The sequence below is a fragment of the Parasteatoda tepidariorum genome, chromosome 12 (assembly GCF_982258835.1).
Source record: "Parasteatoda tepidariorum strain Cologne lab strain chromosome 12, Ptep-v5.0, whole genome shotgun sequence".
NCBI lineage: Eukaryota > Metazoa > Arthropoda > Arachnida > Araneae > Theridiidae > Parasteatoda > Parasteatoda tepidariorum.
The window spans coordinates 75,370-95,181 of NC_141766.1; the positions used below are offsets into that span (position 1 = coordinate 75,370).

The window sequence follows — 19,812 nt, forward strand, 5'->3', positions numbered from 1 at the left end:
GTAAGGGCCAGAGCCCCAGAATGACAACCTTACATGCTGGTGGATAGGTAGAGAATAGCACATTTGACCTTGGAAAGAGGGTTTTTATACATTTCTGGACAATATTTAAATGTTAATAGGTCTCAGTAGCGTGGGACTGATCAATTTCCCAAGCTACTAAAGCCACATCATCACATTTTTTGAGATAATTAGATCAATATTATTACTTTCTTGTGGGAAAGGTTTTTAAACGTTTGCGAGTTAGATAAATGCTCTATTTATGGATTATATTTAATATATAATTGTTTTAACATTACATAATATTCCCCTCCTCTGAAGAAAGTTCTGATCAATATGCTAGCCTATTGGTCAGAACTTCCCCCTTCACGCGATTTCAAATTAAAATTTATTATTTTTGGTATATTGTCCAATATTATGCATTTATAAGTAAAGTATTACAACAATAACATTTAGATAAAAGTAACTAAATATTTCTGCAAAACTTTGAATAACAATAATTAATAACTTTATAATAATTAATAATGATTATGTACATTTTTCCTTTTCCTGTTGAAAAGAATAAAAAATATCAAAACAACTCTAGAATATCTAAAACAAAAAATACCATGACATATCTAAAATAAAAATAAATCAAACCAAAATTTCACAACTTGTGAAAAGTTCTTTTCTTGAAATAAACTGGATTCATTGTTCAGGCCTAAATTTATTAAGTTATTCATTCATTTAAGAAGAAAAAAAAAGTTAATGTTCTTAATCATCATTGTTTCATTTTCGAAACAATTATTATTCATAAAGTCATTTAAATTCACTCCTCATTTACATGGTTTTTACTTATGACCCCATTAATGGTTATGTGTTTTCACAAATATTGTGTAGAATTATCCACAACATATGACATACACTTGAAGAAATCAATACAAATAAAATAATACAAATAATATAAGTAATCTAATTTAAAATGTTTACTTTTCCACATGATAATTAAGTTCTTCGATAGCATAAAAATTTACATACAAAGTGCATTATATATCTTTGTAGAAAATGATATGCTTTATTCCAAAATAGTAAAAATATAAGCGTTATCCATTGATAACAATTGATAGTCTAAGTTGGGTAAAATATTCCCAACTAGACGGAAAAAAATAGGGTTTTAAGTTTATTTACTCATGCTTGATCCTTAATATTGAGGAGAAAACATCAGTAAAGAAACATTCTATGTAAGGAGTCCCACGGTTTAAAAAACCTTTCTATATATTTCATTTGCAAAAATAAAATTTAGGAAATTTACCTAAATTTTCCGAAGTAACTCTCAAACATCATGTAATAAAAAAATTCAGACATAGATGCATTAAAAAAAAAAAAAAAATAACGGGACTCCAAAAATAGGGGCAGACAATAAAAATGAAAAACATATGAAAATACCAGCATTGAAAAGCTATTGTGAATTTTTTACATACAATTGAAACTGTTGACTTGGATAAAATTTCCTTAATTTGTTTACATGTACTATTTCTGATTCTTTCTTCGTGAGAAAATTAGGTTTATCAATTTCAAATGACACCTCAGATAATTTCTTTAAAATTTTGTTTTGACCAGAATATATGGTGAACTTAATTTCCTTGTGTTAGGATAATGGAATTCTTCGTAAATTACTAAATCATTAACTTTAAAATTAGGTTCCAAAAAATGCGTGTCATAACAAATTTTTTTTCCTTAAAAAACTCTTGGGTATTTTGAGCAGCTATTTTTCTTGCTTCATCAACTGGAGGATAAATATTTTGATTTACAAGAGAATCACAAGGTAATTTTCCATACACTAAATAAGCAGGAGGAAATTGAGTTACAGAATGAGGGGTGTAATTATATTCATGTGTTACTTCTTCTAATAACTTTGTCCACGGAATTTTTTTAGAGTTTTCGCTGATTTTACATCTTAACCTAGAGATTATTGTCGCATTAGATTTTTCAACTTTTCCATTTGTTTGCGGATGATGAGCTGAAGCCAATAATTCTTCTAAATCTAGATGCTGTAAATGCAGCATTACGATCACTTAAAATTTTATCTGGAACTTGAATATGAAAAATTTGTTTTAAGCAATTTGTATATATTTCAGTTGTTACACTTTTTGAAGGAAAAGTCCAAAGATATCGAGTAGCATGATCAATAACTAAATGAAAATATTTTTTAGTTGAGTTGTAATAGTTGAGCCCTCCGACAGTATCAATTGATAAAATTTGAAATGGTTGCTCTGTAGGGGGCATACTTTGTAACAACCCAAATCTTTTTTGGTGAGATTTTTTATTAATTTGGCAAGTTTCACAACATTTAACATAGTTAGAGATATCAATTATTATATTATGCCAATAGTAGAAGGGTGAGATTAAAGCAATCATTTTTTTAATACCAACATGACCAAATTGAATATGAGTTTTTTCTAATATTTTTGTTCTTAAAGAAAATGGTATTACTATTTTATGCAAACCTTTTTTCTTAATCGTTAACAAATCATTAATTGTTATGAATTTAGGATTACTTAAATTTTCATTTAGTTGTGCTTCTTTAATTTCATCATGAGTCACAACTGAATTGTTATCAAATAAACTAAAAACTACAGAATATCTAGAAAGCATATCAGCTTCATGATTATTTTGACCCTTAATATATTTTACTTCACAATCATACATGGATAGTTTTAAAGACCATCTAAAAAGTCCACCAGTAGGATTTTTTATTTTCTTTAACCAAGTCAACGCAGAATGATCACTATAAATGACAATTTTTTTTCCATGCAAGTAACAATGATTTTTATCTAAAGCATTAATAATAGCTAAACAATCCAATTCAGTTATAGAATAATTTCTTTCATGTTGAGATAAACATCTAGAGTGAAAAGCTATTGGATGCATTGAGCCATCTGTTTTTTTGTTTGTTTTAAAACAGCAGCAATTGCATCTTTTGAGGCATCAACATACAAATAATATGGGTAATTAGCATTATACAAAATTAAAACAGGTTTAGAAATTAAAGATGATTTTAATTGATTAAATGAGGTTTTGCATTCTACAGTCCAATTCCATTTAACATTTTTCTTAAGAAGATTATTAAGTGGCAATCTAAATTTTGCATAATTCTTAATGAATTTATAATATACATTAACACTACCAAGAAATCGTTGTAACTCTTTAACATTTTTTGGAGGTTTTAACTGTCTAATAGTTTCAATATTAGCAATTGCAGGTGAATATTGACCTTGCTCTATTACATACCCTATAAATTTAAAAAATTTTCTCTAAATGATCTAAATGCTCTAAATAGTTATCAGAATAAATGATAATATCATCAAAATAGTTTAAAGCAAAATCAATTTTATGTTTTTGTAAAATTTGACGAATAGCTCTTTGAAAAATAGCGGGTGAATTTTTCCAACCAAACGGTAAACGTAAAACTTCATAAAGGCCAAAATTTGTTGTAAATGCTAATTTTTCAGTATCCTTTGGATCCATTGTTAAATTCCAATAAACACGTTTTATAAGTCCAGTCAAACCGTCTTAATATAACGGCCTTCACCTGCTCCAGGGACTGCTGCATTGGGTTTAAAATGACAAGTTGAATATTAGTAGTCGTGAACTCGAAATTGGGTCGGTTGTGCAATGACTGTTATAAAATAAACTAATAAATTTTGCCGGGATAGCCTGGTTGATATGGCGTTGGACTCGTGTTCGTGAGATTGGGAATTTGAATCCAGCCGGCAGAAGAATACCCACGTATAAAATGGTGACTGGTGCATGTTAAATCTGTAGGGGTCACAAAGTCCTCTAAGTTCTCATAACAAATAAATGCCTCTGGGTACTAATCTAACAGTTCCCTTGTCTTCTGGATTGGGTTCAAAATGACATGGCCACGGAGTTGAATATTAGAAGTCGCAAACTCGAAATTGGGTCGGTTGTTCAACGGTGGTCATAAAAAAAATAAAACAAATAATCAAATTGTATTTTCTTGCTTTCTTTCTAACTCTTTGCATATTTTCTACGCACATTCAAAATTTCATGTTTCTAAGTCTTATAGAATTTGTAACGTAAAAAAAAACAATTGAGAAAAAAATTCGCGAAAAAATCATTAAAAATTGCAAATAAAATATATTCAAAATGAATCTAAAAAAAAAATCTATAGTAGTATATATATATAGTGGCCCAGCAAGCCAAATTTTTACTCTGTGCTTAAAATGTGTTTCTTTTGTAACATTTTCCCCTCGTTCAAGAAATATGTGCAATAAAAGAAAGGTTCTACATAATAGTCTCATCACAATTAATATATTTAACAATAAAGTAATATTATTAAATTTTTTAATAATATAATGTTAATACTCAACAATAAAAAATAGTGACAGTTTACTTTAGATGTATAGAAATGGAATTGAACTTATAAGGGCCCCCATCATTTTCAGTAGTTTAGGGCCCCACCAAGCTTAAATCCGGCCCTGCATTATTCGTTTAATTTTTCTGTTTCTTAATTCCAAAGTCATTAAAATAAAGTTCTAATCGGTGATTAAAGCGAGAAGGAAAAAAAAATAAAGAGAGAAATTACTTTCCTTGCTCCACTTCAACACACCCACGCATTCGAATTTCTAATCCAAGGTTACGAATCATTTTAGAAGCGAAAGTCGATTATCAAATGATGTATTCCATTGTTAAATTAAATAGCATTTTCAATTTTCAATAATAATTTTTCGCGACAGGAAACTATCACTGCCGACTTATTTGTTACGCTTTGAAAGCCTAAACATTGTAAGTTCGTAGTGTGGCCGGTGCTTCTTGAAAAAGATACAGGAAAATGCAGGAATCATAATATAATTTTATTAAAGTAAGGGCCAGAGCCCCAGAATGACAACCTTACATGCTGGTGGATAGGTAGAGAATAGCACATTTGACCTTGGAAAGAGGGTTTTTATATATTTCTGGACAATATTTAAATGTTAATAGGTCTCAGTAGCGTGGGACTGATCAATTTCCCAAGCTACTAAAGCCACATCATCACATTTTTTGAGATAATTAGATCAATATTATTACTTTCTTGTGGGAAAGGTTTTTAAACGTTTGCGCGTTCTATTGCTCTATTTATGGATTATATTGTTTTAACATTATATATATATATATATATATATATATATATATATATATATATATATATATATATATAGAGATAGATATAGATAGATAGATAGATAAATAGATAGATATATACAGGGGTCTGTCCAGACATTTTGTGAAAGGTCCGTTTTTCGTGAAATTGTGAAAAAATTACTCACATTCTTTCAACCAGGGTCCGCTTTTATGAATTTGTGCAAATAGGGTCCGTTATTGCAACAAAAAAAAATTTTTCAAGGAGTTTTTAAATTGTAAAGACATACAAGATTATACTCAACACTGTAAAATTATAATTAAAAAAATTAAATTTTAAAAAATAAACAACATTTGTTGCTGAGATGCAACATACAAATGCAACATACAAATATTTGGTATTTAGCCTATACTGCTGAACGCAGAATATTCATTTCGGACGAATAATGGAAGAATCGTCTGCCGAAGACAAAACTTAATTCGTTTACACCCATCTTTCTTGTTTTCTGCCCTGGAAAGGGTTTATTCGATTAACAAAATAATAATGAAGATAAACAAATTTGTGAAGGGTCCGATTAAAAGAAAAATCATTTTGTGAAGGGTCTGTTTTTAAGTTAAAATATTTTGTGAAGGGTCCGTTTTTATGAAAAGATATTTTGTGAAGGGTCCGTTAACGGACCCAAATTTCTTCTAAACAGACCCCTGATATATATATATATATATATATATATATATATATATATATATATATATATATATATATATATATATATATATATATATATATATATATATATATATATATATATATATATATAAAAATTATTTTATTTTCAAAAAACTGATAGTTATTTTTATAAATGATCGAAATTAAATTTAAATCACAACAAGCTGTTTTGATATTTAAAAGATGCAAAATTTATATCGTGTCAAAAATGAAGAAATCTTTTTTATGAAATTTTGTTTATTAAAAATATACTTATTGCTCCTTTGCCATTTCTTTTATTCACCCCATGCTAAGAACAGGTATTCAGCTAGTTATATAACAATTAAGGCTAAATTAACAAATTTATTTATTTTGAATCGCTTGAATCGTTGAATCCGAAAATTTTGGAAATGGCACAAAAATATGTCGTCAATGAAAATTCTAATATATAGTCAAACGATAGTAAGAGGAAAATCTTTTTTCCCTTTCAAGTTGTTTTTCCCCAGAAAAGGATTCTGTCCCCTGCATAAAATCCCTCTATACCCTTCCCTCACAAACTGAACTCTGGAGAACACCTGTGCCCACAAGTGCACATCATTAATTATCTATTGGGGCAAAATTCACTTGGGTCAAATTTCGGTTACCCCTTTCCTAACACAGAGTGCATAGCCTAATTTTTCAACAAGAAATAAAAATATTTTTTGAGTGCTTAAAAGCACTCAAAAAATATTTTTAAGCACTTTTAAAAACTATCATAATTAGCATATGCTCAAAAATAAAAATTTTATCTTTCCATTGATGAAAGATTTATATATATATTAACAGAATTCAAAATAATTTTCAAAAACTTTACATGATCATGATGAAAAATTTAGCTTCTTACAAAGAACACTTTTTTTGATTATATAAGCCACCATAAAAGCTATTTATGCACAATTTTTAATATATTCAAAGTTGAGTGGCTCATCCTATTTTTTAAATCAATAATTACTTTACTAAATGATGTAAAAAAAATTATTCAAAATTATAATTAATTTAACTGTTATTAAAAATATGAAGGGTATTTTTAAGATTTAAATAAAAGTTATTTATAAAAGCATATTCAACAAAACATTTACAAGATTAGTATTATTGATCATACGGAATTTATAAAGGTATGTAAAGAATTAAGCAAATTACGAAAACTTTTATAAATTACTGTTACAAATGTGTATTTGTGAAGGGTCTCAAATGAAATTTTATCAAAATTTGTTACTTGGTTCAGTATTTTTTTAATGAAATGATTAAAAAAAATTTAATAATTTTTTAAAGTAAATGCTAACACTTAAAGTAAATGCTAACTGAAGCTAAACACTTTTGCTCTAAATTAATATATGGCCCCTAGGCATATAATATTTAACAAATCTAGGATAATTGAATTCTTTTTAATTTTTTTTTTAAAATGAAATCTTTAAGAGATGAATTGCAGTTTTTTGGAACAACAAATATGAAAAACATAAGATTTTTTGCTGCATTTAAAGTAGTGAAAGCCCCTCACTTTACACTTTTTAAAAAATTTTGCCTCTAAATATTATTGAGTTTTCCATGAAACAACTTAAAGAGAACTAATAATTTTAAAAGCAATTATAAAATAGCAATTATAATAAGTAATTATAAAATAAAAGTAATTATAAAATAATTAAAATTAATTATAAAATAAAAGGTAATTATAAAGTAAAAGGTAATTATAAAATAATAAGTAATTATAAAATAATAAAAAGTAATTAGTAAAAAAAAAGTAAACTACAATAAACGTTTACAAAAATTTTATGCAATTGGTAAATAGTCCCTCTCGTGAAAATTCGTGCGATTAAAAATCTCAATTATCTTTTATCTTTATTAAATTAAATAAAAGGGAGATGGAAATTTCGAGGAGATGAAGCATTGTGATTATTTACTGCTCTGGGAACCCACATGAAAATACTTAATTAGTGAATGATCCCTTGCAAAATACAGCAGATTTGCACATGAGAGTGCAAGAATCCTTCCCACCAAATCCAGCTTATTATACGCACAAGCAGACCCGCATGTATTTCATCAAACATGTAAAATGACTGGCGCTTTCATACGCTATGGACCGGCGGTAAGCGGAAATAGACTGTGGTTGGATGAATTGTGAAAACGTTGAATCGAACAATGTGAAAACCATGCTTTTTGCACATTTAATGGCAAAGATCAACATTGTAAACAAAAAGTCCAATTTTAGAAAAAGAAAAATTAAAGCACTATTTAAAAACCTACAATGGAAAAAGTACCTTTAAGGGCTTTTAAAAAGCGAAAATAAGCACCTTTAAGTACTTTCTAAAAACGCTACGTACCCTGTTATAATGCCTGGTCGTTCATTAGGACCAAAGTAAAATACAAAACAAGAATTTGGCATTTTAACTGTTCGATGTTTATTTAAATGTATAGTAAAATTCCATGGCAATCTTATTCAATGTAACAAATTTATTCAATGTAAAGGCTTAAATCTGCTAGTGTTTTTATTATTATTATTTTATTAAGTAACATTAAATTATCACAATTATAAAGTAACATTAAATGAACTTTCAACATTAAATACTTGCTTAAAATTACACTAAAAAAATCAGAAATTAATTTTCGCACTATTACTATACACTCTCTTTGGCGGAAAACATTTAACAAATATTTATAGTAATCGAAAATTCATTAAAAATTAATTTAACAGGCTTATGGATAAATTTGCGATGGCAAATTGAGCAAAATTACTGCGTTTAAAATTTTATACCACAACTGATCGGAAGATAAAACTGAGAGACCAAATATAATTTAATGCAATAAATAATTTAATTTTTAAAATGATTTTTAAAAAAATATATATATTTAATAATATGCTTATTTCATCAGTCAAGAAATATAAATGATAGTGCAGGTTATTAGAGGTTAAGAATATTTTTAAACTATTTTTTCCCCAAGTTTAAAATTTTATATTATTAATGATTATCTATAGTTTTTAATTTCGTGATTTTCCTTCTATCTAAAAAAAAATTTTTTTTTAATATTTTATATGATTTATTTTATATTCCATTAAAAAACATGTGTGTTCTGGATTGTAAAAATAATTATTATACTAACAGTTTTGTTTTTCTAATTTAACATTTGAATTCGAATTCTTTCTTCATACTTGATTTTTGTAATTTCTATGTACAATCGATCGTATTTTTATTTATTTTCATAATTTATTTCATTACATTAAATTTTATTAAAAATATGGATTTTACTAGGATAAAATAACATGTTTTTAATAAATTGTGTGTTCAGTTTCTTAAGTATAATCTCAAAATTTCTTTAAAGAAATGTTAAAATTGTAAAAAATTATTTCATTATTAAACAATGTATTAAACTGATGACTTGCATAACATTTTTAATAAAAAATTAAGTTAATCCTAAAATAAAGAAATTTCACAACTTACCCGCTGCTAAGAAACGATGATATTGAGTTTCGAACGACAAAGACGCGCGGCAAAGAACCGACAGTTAAATTATTTTTATCCAAGGTCGCGGTCAATGAGTAAATCATTAATCGTTTGCATTCAATGTTTTGAAGCGATGTAGTTTGGCATTTACTGGTATAGAACAATAAATTCATTTTATACTTTTAAGCTGCAATTCTGAAATTGATACACGATAAACTAATTTTTATTTTTAAATCCGTCATGAAAATAATTCTTTATTTTATTTTAATTATTTTTTTTATCACGGGATTCCGCTAAGCAGTTGCGAGAATTACCATATAATGAATTCGATTCCAGCGCCGCTTCTTCGCAATTTGCCGATTTATTTGATTCCACAGCGGTATCTTTTCCATCCGATCTGAAGATGCTCATCAAATACAATTTTATTTTAATAGCTAAGCTAATTTTAAGAAATTTTGTGTTTGTTATTCCATTTTTTGCATAAAATGTTAAATAATTCCTTGTATGAGACCGTTAAAAGGCTAGTGACGCATTACGTGCATCACATCAATCCTAAGAACTACTTTTTTTCTTTAATAGGGCAAATCAGGGAACGTTGGATAATTAACATTTTTGATTGTGTTAAAATTTTCAGGATAAGTTTTTTTTATGTAAAGCAATAAGGCATGTGTTTTTTTATTTCATTTATTTTTCTGCGAAAATTTTTTTCGAGGTATTTGGAGGTCAAAACTGTAGATCCTCGGTAATTTTTAGAAAAACGCATCTATTTACTTGCGATTATACTTTTTGTAATATGAGTGAACCCTGGCACTGTCCATTTTGGATGGTAACCTTACAGGAAGTGAAAATTAAGCGGAATTGATCACTATCGATCAGTGGCGTAGTTTTAATGCATGTTCGAGGGGGGTTATCGGTTACCTCCTTCTAATATATATATTCTAAACGTTTAAATAGGTCGGGATAGCCCTGGTTGGAAGGAGGCTGGACTCACGTTTGTGAGAACGGGAGTTTGAATCCATCTAGCCGAAGACTCCCCGTGTAGTAAATGGTGACTGCTGCTCGTTAAATCTGTAGGGTCACAAGGCCCTCCATGTTCCCATAGCAAATCAATACCTCTGGGGGTACTGAATTGGAGATGGATCGTTCTCTGGTTCAGGTCAAAATTACGATCTGTGAATGAATGAATGAGTCCGCCCTATAGACGGGTGTAACGTATGAGTATGGAAGAAGTTTAATTCTTAGCCATAGATGGCACCACTGGAAAACAAGAACAATCGCACCCCCTCTGCCTTAATGGCCGACAACAGCAGCAATAAAAGTTTAAATTACAAAAAATTAATAATAAAAAATTGTTTATATCTACATCTGTACAATAGTTCATTAATCAAGTAATATATATAATTTCGGAGGGGGTTTTGTCCCCAAAACCTTTCACAAAATTATGTATCGATGGACTTGATTTAGATCCTTAACACGACGCGTTTGGACGAAAATGGATTGCCGGCTCCATGTGTGAGCGTGACTAAGGGGTCAAGATGTCTATTTTAAAATTGTACGAAAGGCAGGAAGAAACTTAATATTTAAAATGCATTTTGAGTCTACATTTTGAATTTTGATACTTTTTAACGATGATTGGTTTAACGTTCAATGATTTGTTATTGTTAGTTGATAACAATGCTGAATAAGTTCTATAAGAAATATTTTTACTTTATTAAAAATATTTATTGAAAGTTAAGAAGCATACCTAAAAGGTGTTCTAAAACATTTAAAGCTCTTGAGTTTTCAGCATTATAAGACATAAAAGTGTATATTTTATTATTTTGGACTAAATTATTTTTTATCGATCGAGATAATGTACGCCCAAAAGAAAACTGACCACGCAGAATAACTTTTAATCTAATCTGATCTAATTTGATCTTCTCGTTCTTGTACTCAATCTTAATGGCTACAAGGGGGTGACTTCAAATATGCTAATAAAAAAGTGCAAGCGATATTTTAAATTACGAAATCAGACACAAAAACGTACTTTCTCTGAATAAACATAACTTTTTTTTCGACCGACATGCTTTCAAACAAATTGACTTATCAATGTTAAAAAAGTTGATTTCAAAGCATTATAAGAAAAAAAAACTTTTAATTTTTTTATACAAGCTCTAAATTTTTAATAAACGAGTTTTTCTTTTCTTTTAATTTTCAACAAACACTACACAAACAATTTGAAAAGTTTAGTATGAGATCCAGATCACGAAAAATTTTGGAAAGAAAAACTTGCAAATTATCTATCCTTACATTAGCAATTTAAATTATCTAACTATTAAATATACAGTACCTAAAGAAAAAAAAACGGACCACCCTGAATAACTTTTGATCTAATGATCGGATATTCACGTTCTAGGACTCAATCTTAATGATTCAAGGGAGTGACTTCAAAGTTGATAATTAATTAGTGCAGACGATATTTTAAGTTGCGAAATCAGAAACCAAAACGCACTTTCTCTGAATAAACATACTGTTTTTTTTTTATCGAATTCGGATTTCTGACCCCCAAAATATAGGGGGTTGTTGAAATCCGAGAAATATGGTCCCTATCGGTGAGGAGAGTGATCCTAAGTTTGTACCCCATTATGTTAATTTTTTTTTTTTTTTTGCATATTTCGCCATATATCGAGAGCCATTTAAGCGATTTGAAAATTTTTTGCACACAATTATAAAATTCGTTTATTCAAAGGTAATTTCGTGCAAAAAATAAATTTTAGTGAATATTTATTATCTTTTATTATGTTACGTTAGTCGAAAGATTTTTAATTGTAATATATACACTTTTTGCATCACTTTAAAGTGGGTAATTTTACATGGTGAAATATAAAGTTTGAGCAAAATAGGTTGAATCGTTCCTGAGAAATTGATTTTCAAACATACGTCTTTTTTTTTTTAACTCTAGACTTTTAATTTTGGTATTATTGTGTTGAAAAACCACATTGATCCACTTAATGTACCTCTGGAAAATGATGAGTGATGACAAACTGTGTTTTGATAGTTTTCACGACTGTTTAAACACGCTGAAGTGGTTTGGTCATTGAATTCAAAGGAGTCCTTAACCGTAAGTGTGCACCGTCTACATCATTTCTACTTTCTCTAAGATTATGATTTAATTCGATTATTTAACGTCGTTGAACTGCCTAATATTTTAGGTTTACGACTACTGCTGTTCAACTCCGTAACCTTGTAATTTTGAAGACAAGGGATCAAGCATTTGGAGAAATTTGCCTTCGTGGAGGACTTTTTGAGGGAACTAACCGGCATTTGCGTTACATGGAGAGAAAAATTAAACCTCCCACAGTTAACCTGACGGCAAGGGGACTCTAACCTATGTTCCGTCTACCACTGAGGATATTTTACGTCAGCACTGTAGTGGGTGCAAGCCGGACGTGGAATTCGAATCAACCAGTCATCGATGGGATTCGAATCCGGTTCACTCAGGACCGGATTAACCTATAGGCACACTAGGCACGTGCCAAGGGCCTACAAAATTCAGGGGCCTACGAAAAACTTAGGAGAAAAAAATTTGTTGACAAAAATAATTTATCTTTAAAAACAACAAGTGTATTTTGCACAAAATTATGAAGATACAAATAAAAATATAATATTTTTCGGTAATAAATTATTTTTTTCTATTAGTAAACATTTAACCTACCTTGCAAATTTATTTATAAATAATTTCAAAAGATTTACTTTTGACAATGTTAATTTCCTTCACTTAGTTATCATAGTAGTATCGTGAAAACTATGAAGCTATTTGTAGTATAAATATTTCTTGTAATTAATCTCACTATCAATTTCATTGTTTTCTTTGCTGGTTTGTTGTTGTATTGTTGACGTGAAGTGTTTACATAGTTATCGATCGAACTAATCATAATGGTATTATCGATATCAACTGCAATATCGGCAGTATGTCGGTATTGCAGATAAAGTTCGATAAACAAATTTGTAAAAATTAAAATCCATATTATTTATCCATAATAATTTTAGCATATATTTTGAAAAGAGGGGAGGAGTGGGGGAAGGAGGGGATGGCCCAATAACGGCTATGCCTAGGGCCTACGAAAGGTATAATCCGGCTCTGGGTTCACTTCATTGAAAGGTGAATGCTCCATCCCCTGAGACATCGCGGCTGAAAGATTATGATTATAAATATTGTTATCTAAATTAAATTTTTTTCTTAGCCAATATCATTGTTATCAGTATGTCATGTATTTGGGGATCTCAATCTGTAATCTAGTCTCTGTAATCTAGTTTGGCAATCTGTAATCTAGTCTCGCATTATGATGTAAGTGGTAGGTCTAGACGAGAGAAATCATGAGCCTTTTGCTGTATCTATCTGGTTTCATGAGTTTGTGTGCGGATGAGATTTCTGAAAAAATATAACCAATTTGATTTTTTTATGTCATTTGTGAAACGTTTTGGTTAAAAGTTAATTGTTAAATTTTTCTCTATAAGTCTTCATAAGTGGTTTTTCACAACACAATGTGGTTTATAATTTTTACCCCGAGTTAACAATCTGCATATATCTAGCTTTGAGCGATTTATTTATACTAAGATTTATGAAATAGATTTATTTTTAAACTTTAACGTCGGAAGATTTCTTTATGAGTGGACTGCTTTGATCCCAGCATTGTGAATAAAATTTAAAAGTTTTCTTAAGGTTACATAACGGCAGGTAAAAATTTTCCAAATTTGTAACTTGCCTTTATTTGTTAAAAGTCTAAATTTATCTACTATTAAGTATAAACTTCTGAGGTAAGCAAAATAATTATAGTCTTATTAGGGGGGTATACAGTGAGGTCCTATAGGTTACAATATATGCTTAGATATAATAGTGTGTTGAATAGCGTGAAAATGAAGAAATTCGAAGTCAATCTTCTGTATTACAATATGGTCCTATATCTCCCCTTAATATTGATCTATTTTATTGCTAAACCCCGTCCCGCCCCCAAAGGGGGCATCCGGGTATCAGTAAAGACAAACAATTAGATTTTAACAGTAAAGACAAACCGGAAAACAATAAAGACATCCGGGAAACAATAAAGATTGTTTCCCGGATTAATATTGATCTATAATATTCAAATTGGACCACGTATTATATTACCGGGTACTAGTGCATACCACCAGAGGAAATAATTATAAGCGTATTAAGGGGTACGCAATGTGGTCCTATTGGTTGCAATGTATGTATATATATAATAGTGTGTTGAATATCGTTAAAATGAGGAAATTCGAAGTCATTATTCTATATTACAATAGGGTCCTCTATCTCCCTCAATATTGACCTATAATATTCAAATTAGACCACGTATTATATTACCGAGTACTGGTAATTAATCCATTGTAAATGCAAAGTGTAATGTTAAGAGTCACGTGATATATGAGGCTTGAGCAAGGACGCCAGAATTTAAAGTAGAATCACGTGACACGAGACTCTTGTTCAGCCACTCTAGTGAAGCTCCGCCCCTTCACTGCCGACAATTATGTTCTTTGATGTGCTCCCTGGATCGCCTGTGTTGAATCGCGCCTTGGCGAATCTTGTTGGCGTCCCAGATCACGATACGGAAATATTCCCCCTTTAAAGTTAAAAATTTCATTCTCGCTGACCCTCAATGATAATGGCGGTGACTGAGTATTGAGTACAGTAAAGTGCGGCGTGCTCTCTGCTTTCGCTTATTGGCGGCGACTGTAAACAACCTTAACTCAGCCTACTTCTGCCCTGCTAATATTGCCTTGTGCTTTTTCGCATAAAATTACATTGGCTAAAAATGATATTTTTATTAATATTTCATTTATTGTTTTCTTTCATAAATAATTGTTTTTTTATTAATAATATGGGATAACCTTTCGCAAAAATGTGGCACTGTACCAAAAGTAATGAAATAGATGATTATTTTGAAAGTTCGATGTTGTAGTTCATTTACGTCGCACTAGAGCTGCACAATGGGCTATTAGCGACGGTCTGGGAAGCATCCCTGAGGATGATCCGAAGACATGCCATCACAATTTTGATCCTCTGCAGAGGGGATGGCACCCCCACTTCGGTAGCCCAACGACCGGCGCTCGAAGTCGAGCACTTTACGGTAGAACAGTTTAACGAGGACCAATACCGCACACTCTCGGTCCCTACGCAGACTGATCCAAGTGGTCACCCACCCGCACACTGACCGCAGCCAGTGATGCTTGACTTCAGTGATCTGCTGGGAACCGTGTCTTAACGATCAGTCCACTGCGGGACTTGAAAGTTCGAATGTTACTATTAGATTCAAGAGTATTGCGTTTTCTAGCACGGCAGTATTATATTGCATCTTTCTGATATTAGATCATATCTTTTTGCTACCTTGGTTTCTAAAAAAGAGTTTATGTATTGTGGCTTTGGATGGTCTGAGCAATCAACTTGAAGATCTTTTTCCGGAAAAAAATTTGACTTTGTACCGTCAAATGAGTCTATTGAGCGAAAAAAGTTCAAGATCTTCGACATTCAAAGCTACAAATGATGACATAGGCTTTCTATGCAATAAGTACTGTCTCGATGATGACGAAGCCGTTAATGAACTGGAGAACTTCAGAGATCTTTATCTTGAATTGGGAGAAGATGACAGTGAAATTCATAAGGAATATCAAATTGCAGCATCACTGGACACAGAGGAAGAAAGCTCAGAGTCTGAAATTGACGAATCGGATATGGTGGTTCTTCATAAGGATTGGAGGACGTGGGAATTTTTTTCCCCACTGAAAGTAGCTTTCGAAATTTCCGCATTTCCTACAATAACATGCATTTATAAGATCTTGGCCATTCTACCAGTCACAAGTTGTTCCACCGAAAGAGCGTTCAGCAGGCTTAAAATCATCAGAAATAGATTGCGGTCCACCACTGGCACGAAGCGTCTTAACAGCTTGCTGATAATTGCTGCAGAAAAGGATATCTTGCAGAAAATGTCGACAGATCATATTATTGATACTTTTGCCATGAGCTCGGAAGTTTTAAATAAATTATTATTACCAGCCAGTTCTCTTGACTAAAGCATCAATAATATGATTTGTTGAGACTGTTTTAGATGCATCGTGTACGTTTTAACCCTTACAGTCACTATCTTTATTCAGCGATCAAAGACAAATATTTTTGTGTGTCCTGTGCTACTTTTTACCAAATTAAGGGGGAAATGTAAGAAAAAAAAATTATACTTATCTACATAATGAAACAATTTTGTAAAATATAATGTGCATGTTTATTTATTAATTAACAAATATTTGTAACAAATGCATTATTTGCTTTGGTTACTTTTGTACATTGTTTATGAATGAGACTTACATATCCCTTAAAAATAACAATAAATATCAACTTTTTTGTTTATTAGAAAAGTCGTTTGCAGTGAATCAATAAATCTTGAATTTTTTTATTGTTAAAAAATTATTTTTTCTTAACATGGGTAATGAAAATTTGTTTTGAAAAAATATGTTTGCATTCTTAACGGTATAAAGAACCATTTGTATAATTTTTTTGTTATAAAACGGTGATCGGCAGGGCTAAAAAAAATCTCGAATTCATGTCCATTATAATGGACATTTAACTGAAAGGGTTAATTGTGCTGAAATTCCCAATTCTTGTGATGATTGCTGCTTGCCATTTGCTGCATTGTTTGGTAACTTCAATAAACTTATTTTTTAAATTATTAGTTTAAAACTTCTGAGCTCATTAATCTGCAGGTGCCATCAGTAACTTATCATTTATTGTAATAGTTTTAGTCAGCCCATTTTCAATTATTTTTTGTGCCGTCTTTTTCAATTTATTTATTTTTGCTTTAAACATATTTTCAGCATTCGCAATCAGGATCAAGGTCTGCATTTGTCATATTATGAGTAGAATGCAAGCAAAGTAGCACTATTTCGAACAAGCTAACATGGAAGGGGGAAGTTAGCAAATTTTTTAGGGGGGGATGAATGTGCCCAAGAGCTTGGGGGGGGGACCACTAAGTGTACCCCACCAGAGGAAATAATTTCTCTCCATTGCTTTCTAATTATTACTAATAGCTGGTGTTTTGAGGGGATCATTTGGTTGACACTTCAATAATTTTTCATAATTATTTGGTTCAAATGAGAACTTTGATACTAATACCAAGTCAAAGGATAGGTGGCAAAATTTTGAAAAACAGATACATATGCTAAGAAATGTGTAACACCTCCGGTTGATGCATATGTACCTCTGGAGTTATACTTAAGGTATATTTGAGGTTAATTTTGTGGCATTCATTTGCACCCTCTTCAACCTAACAACGTATTTAAATAAGAACCTCTTTCATACCTTTGAAAAATACCTTATTTATATTTCAAAAATGCCTTGATTTTTCAGTAAAGGAAGTTCGTAGACGTGTAACAACGTCCAATGAAGACCGATATTTAATGCTAACGCCTCAGAGATACCAAAATATGAATGCCACTCTTCTTCAACAACACCTTCACCTCGGCTACTGGCACTACAGTTTCAACACAAACTGTCCAAAACCACCTGTACGCTGTAGGTCTGTATGCTTGTCGACTAATGGTGTGCGTCACGTTAACAGCAAGGCACCGTCGCGCTAACAGGAAGTGGATAACAGAGAATGTGAACAGGAGGAGAAATGAATGGTGCTATATTCATTTCTCTGATGAGTCCCGTTTTTCTGTTCATCGCAATAATAGGCGTATCTTCAGATGGAGGATTCGTGGCAATAAAATCAATCCTGTGTTCGTGCGCGAAAGTGTAAGATTTGGTGGTAAGGGAGTGATGGTCGATGCTGGTATCTTCATTGATTTGTGCACCGATCTCCATATCATTCGAAATGGAGCCCTGACTGGTCGTCGATTTCCTTTTGGAGGAAGGAATCATGTAAATTGATTGGCCAGAGTTTTCTGTTGTTGTTGCACGCCCCCATTGGCCAGCAGTGCTAGACCAGGTCCATGAGAAGTTTCTCCAGACCAGAGTTTTCTCCAGACATGAACCCAATCGAACATGTTTCTTACAATCTAGGCAGACGAATTACTGGACGCCTACCACCCCCACAAACTCTCCAAAAACTGGAAAGAGTTCGTCTGGTGGAATGAGAGAGAATACTCCAGCCCCTCACTAATAAGCTCATTGTCTCGATGCCTCAAAGGTGTCTAACGCTGCGGGGCGTCAGGGGAAACCGCCTGTTACTAAAAACGATTTTCTTCTAAGGAGACACATTTTTTATTTGTTTTTCTCATATGGCCAAATTGTGTTTTTTCTTTCCTTTTGTACCCAGATGCTCAATAAAACGCATTAATTTTTTTTCTGCCAAACAAATGTTTTCTTTTCTTTTATATATATATCATATAGCCTACTACGTCAGTAGATAATGTATCAATCATTCAAACAATTCTCCAGGTGCAAGATCAACCCACAACCTCAATATCCTTTAATTGTTTTGAGCAGAGTATTTCATTCCAAGACTGTGTTCGATCTATTTTTAAGAGAGTTATTAATTTTAAAACTTCTTCAAATGAAAGGAAATCCAGGGCAGAGCTCTGCAACTCTTTGTTTTGCCACGTTTTACCACTTTACTTTTTGTGACGTCAGACTGTTCTCTCCCATTTGAGTTGTAATAGTGTGATTTTAAACGGTTAACAAATTTTGTCCGCTAGTAGGCGTGTCATAAAATTCCAAATTGTTGGCATTCCTGGGAAGGAAATGAACGATGACAGGTTATTTATTTACTTATTTTTTTTACCTTTTGTTTACTTTTTGTCATATTTTAATTTAGTATTGATTTGATTCTTTTTATTGTTGCATCTGATAATTTGTTTATCACAAAAAATGTTCATCTTTTTGTGTTTCCAGTGTAAATTTTTTAAACTAAAATTATGTGAATCCGTTTGTTACTAGTCCTGTAAGTTTGAATTTATTATTTTTGCTGTTGTATTCCTTTAGGAAGCTATTTGTTTTTTGATTTGTTTCTAACTATTTATTTTCGGAATTGTTTTTTAATCTCCATTATTTTTCCTTGTATATGCAATCTTTGTTTACTTTTTAATGAGGGATCAACCGTGTTTACATTTTTTGCATACCACTTGAAGTTGGATTATTTAAAAAATATTTGCACCTTTTATGCCGTGCTTCAAAAGTTTGCTTCTGATATTTTCCCGTTCATAATATTTAAGCTTTTTAATGACCTACGGGAGAAAATCGCTAATGGATTCTTATTGCAAAATTTGTGGTTGTGGTTACCAATTCTTAAGTTTTACCATCCTATTAAATTTCACTGTTGTAACTGCTAACGTTTGCCCTCGAACTGTTATAAACAAGCTGATACATTATTTTATGTGTTGTAAAATTACAGCTATTATAATCATCTGGTTACTGCAGCCTGTCAAAATAGACGAAAAAAAGTGAATTATTTTCTGATGTTAAAATTTGTCATTACCCGATGTCATTTCTGAAGAATAATTCCTTCAATTAAGTATAATTTTATT

The 19,812-nt window shown here is 30.9% G+C and overlaps 1 protein-coding gene across 3 annotated transcripts in view; it reads left to right on the plus strand.

The window, feature by feature from the left end:
* The first annotated feature begins 18,909 nt into the window (after positions 1–18,909).
* Positions 18,910–19,812, plus strand: part of LOC107439058 (regulator of G protein signaling loco) — an 83,945-nt gene continuing 83,042 nt past the window's right edge. Inside the window, exon 1 of one of the 3 annotated variants that reach the window (XM_016051524.4) lies at positions 18,910–19,044. The gene's annotated coding sequence lies outside the window, so the exon portion shown is untranslated. Of the gene's footprint in view, positions 19,230–19,812 lie in introns of all 3 variants that reach the window. The other 2 variants (XM_087155876.1, XM_016051523.4) reach the window with 2 other exon arrangements.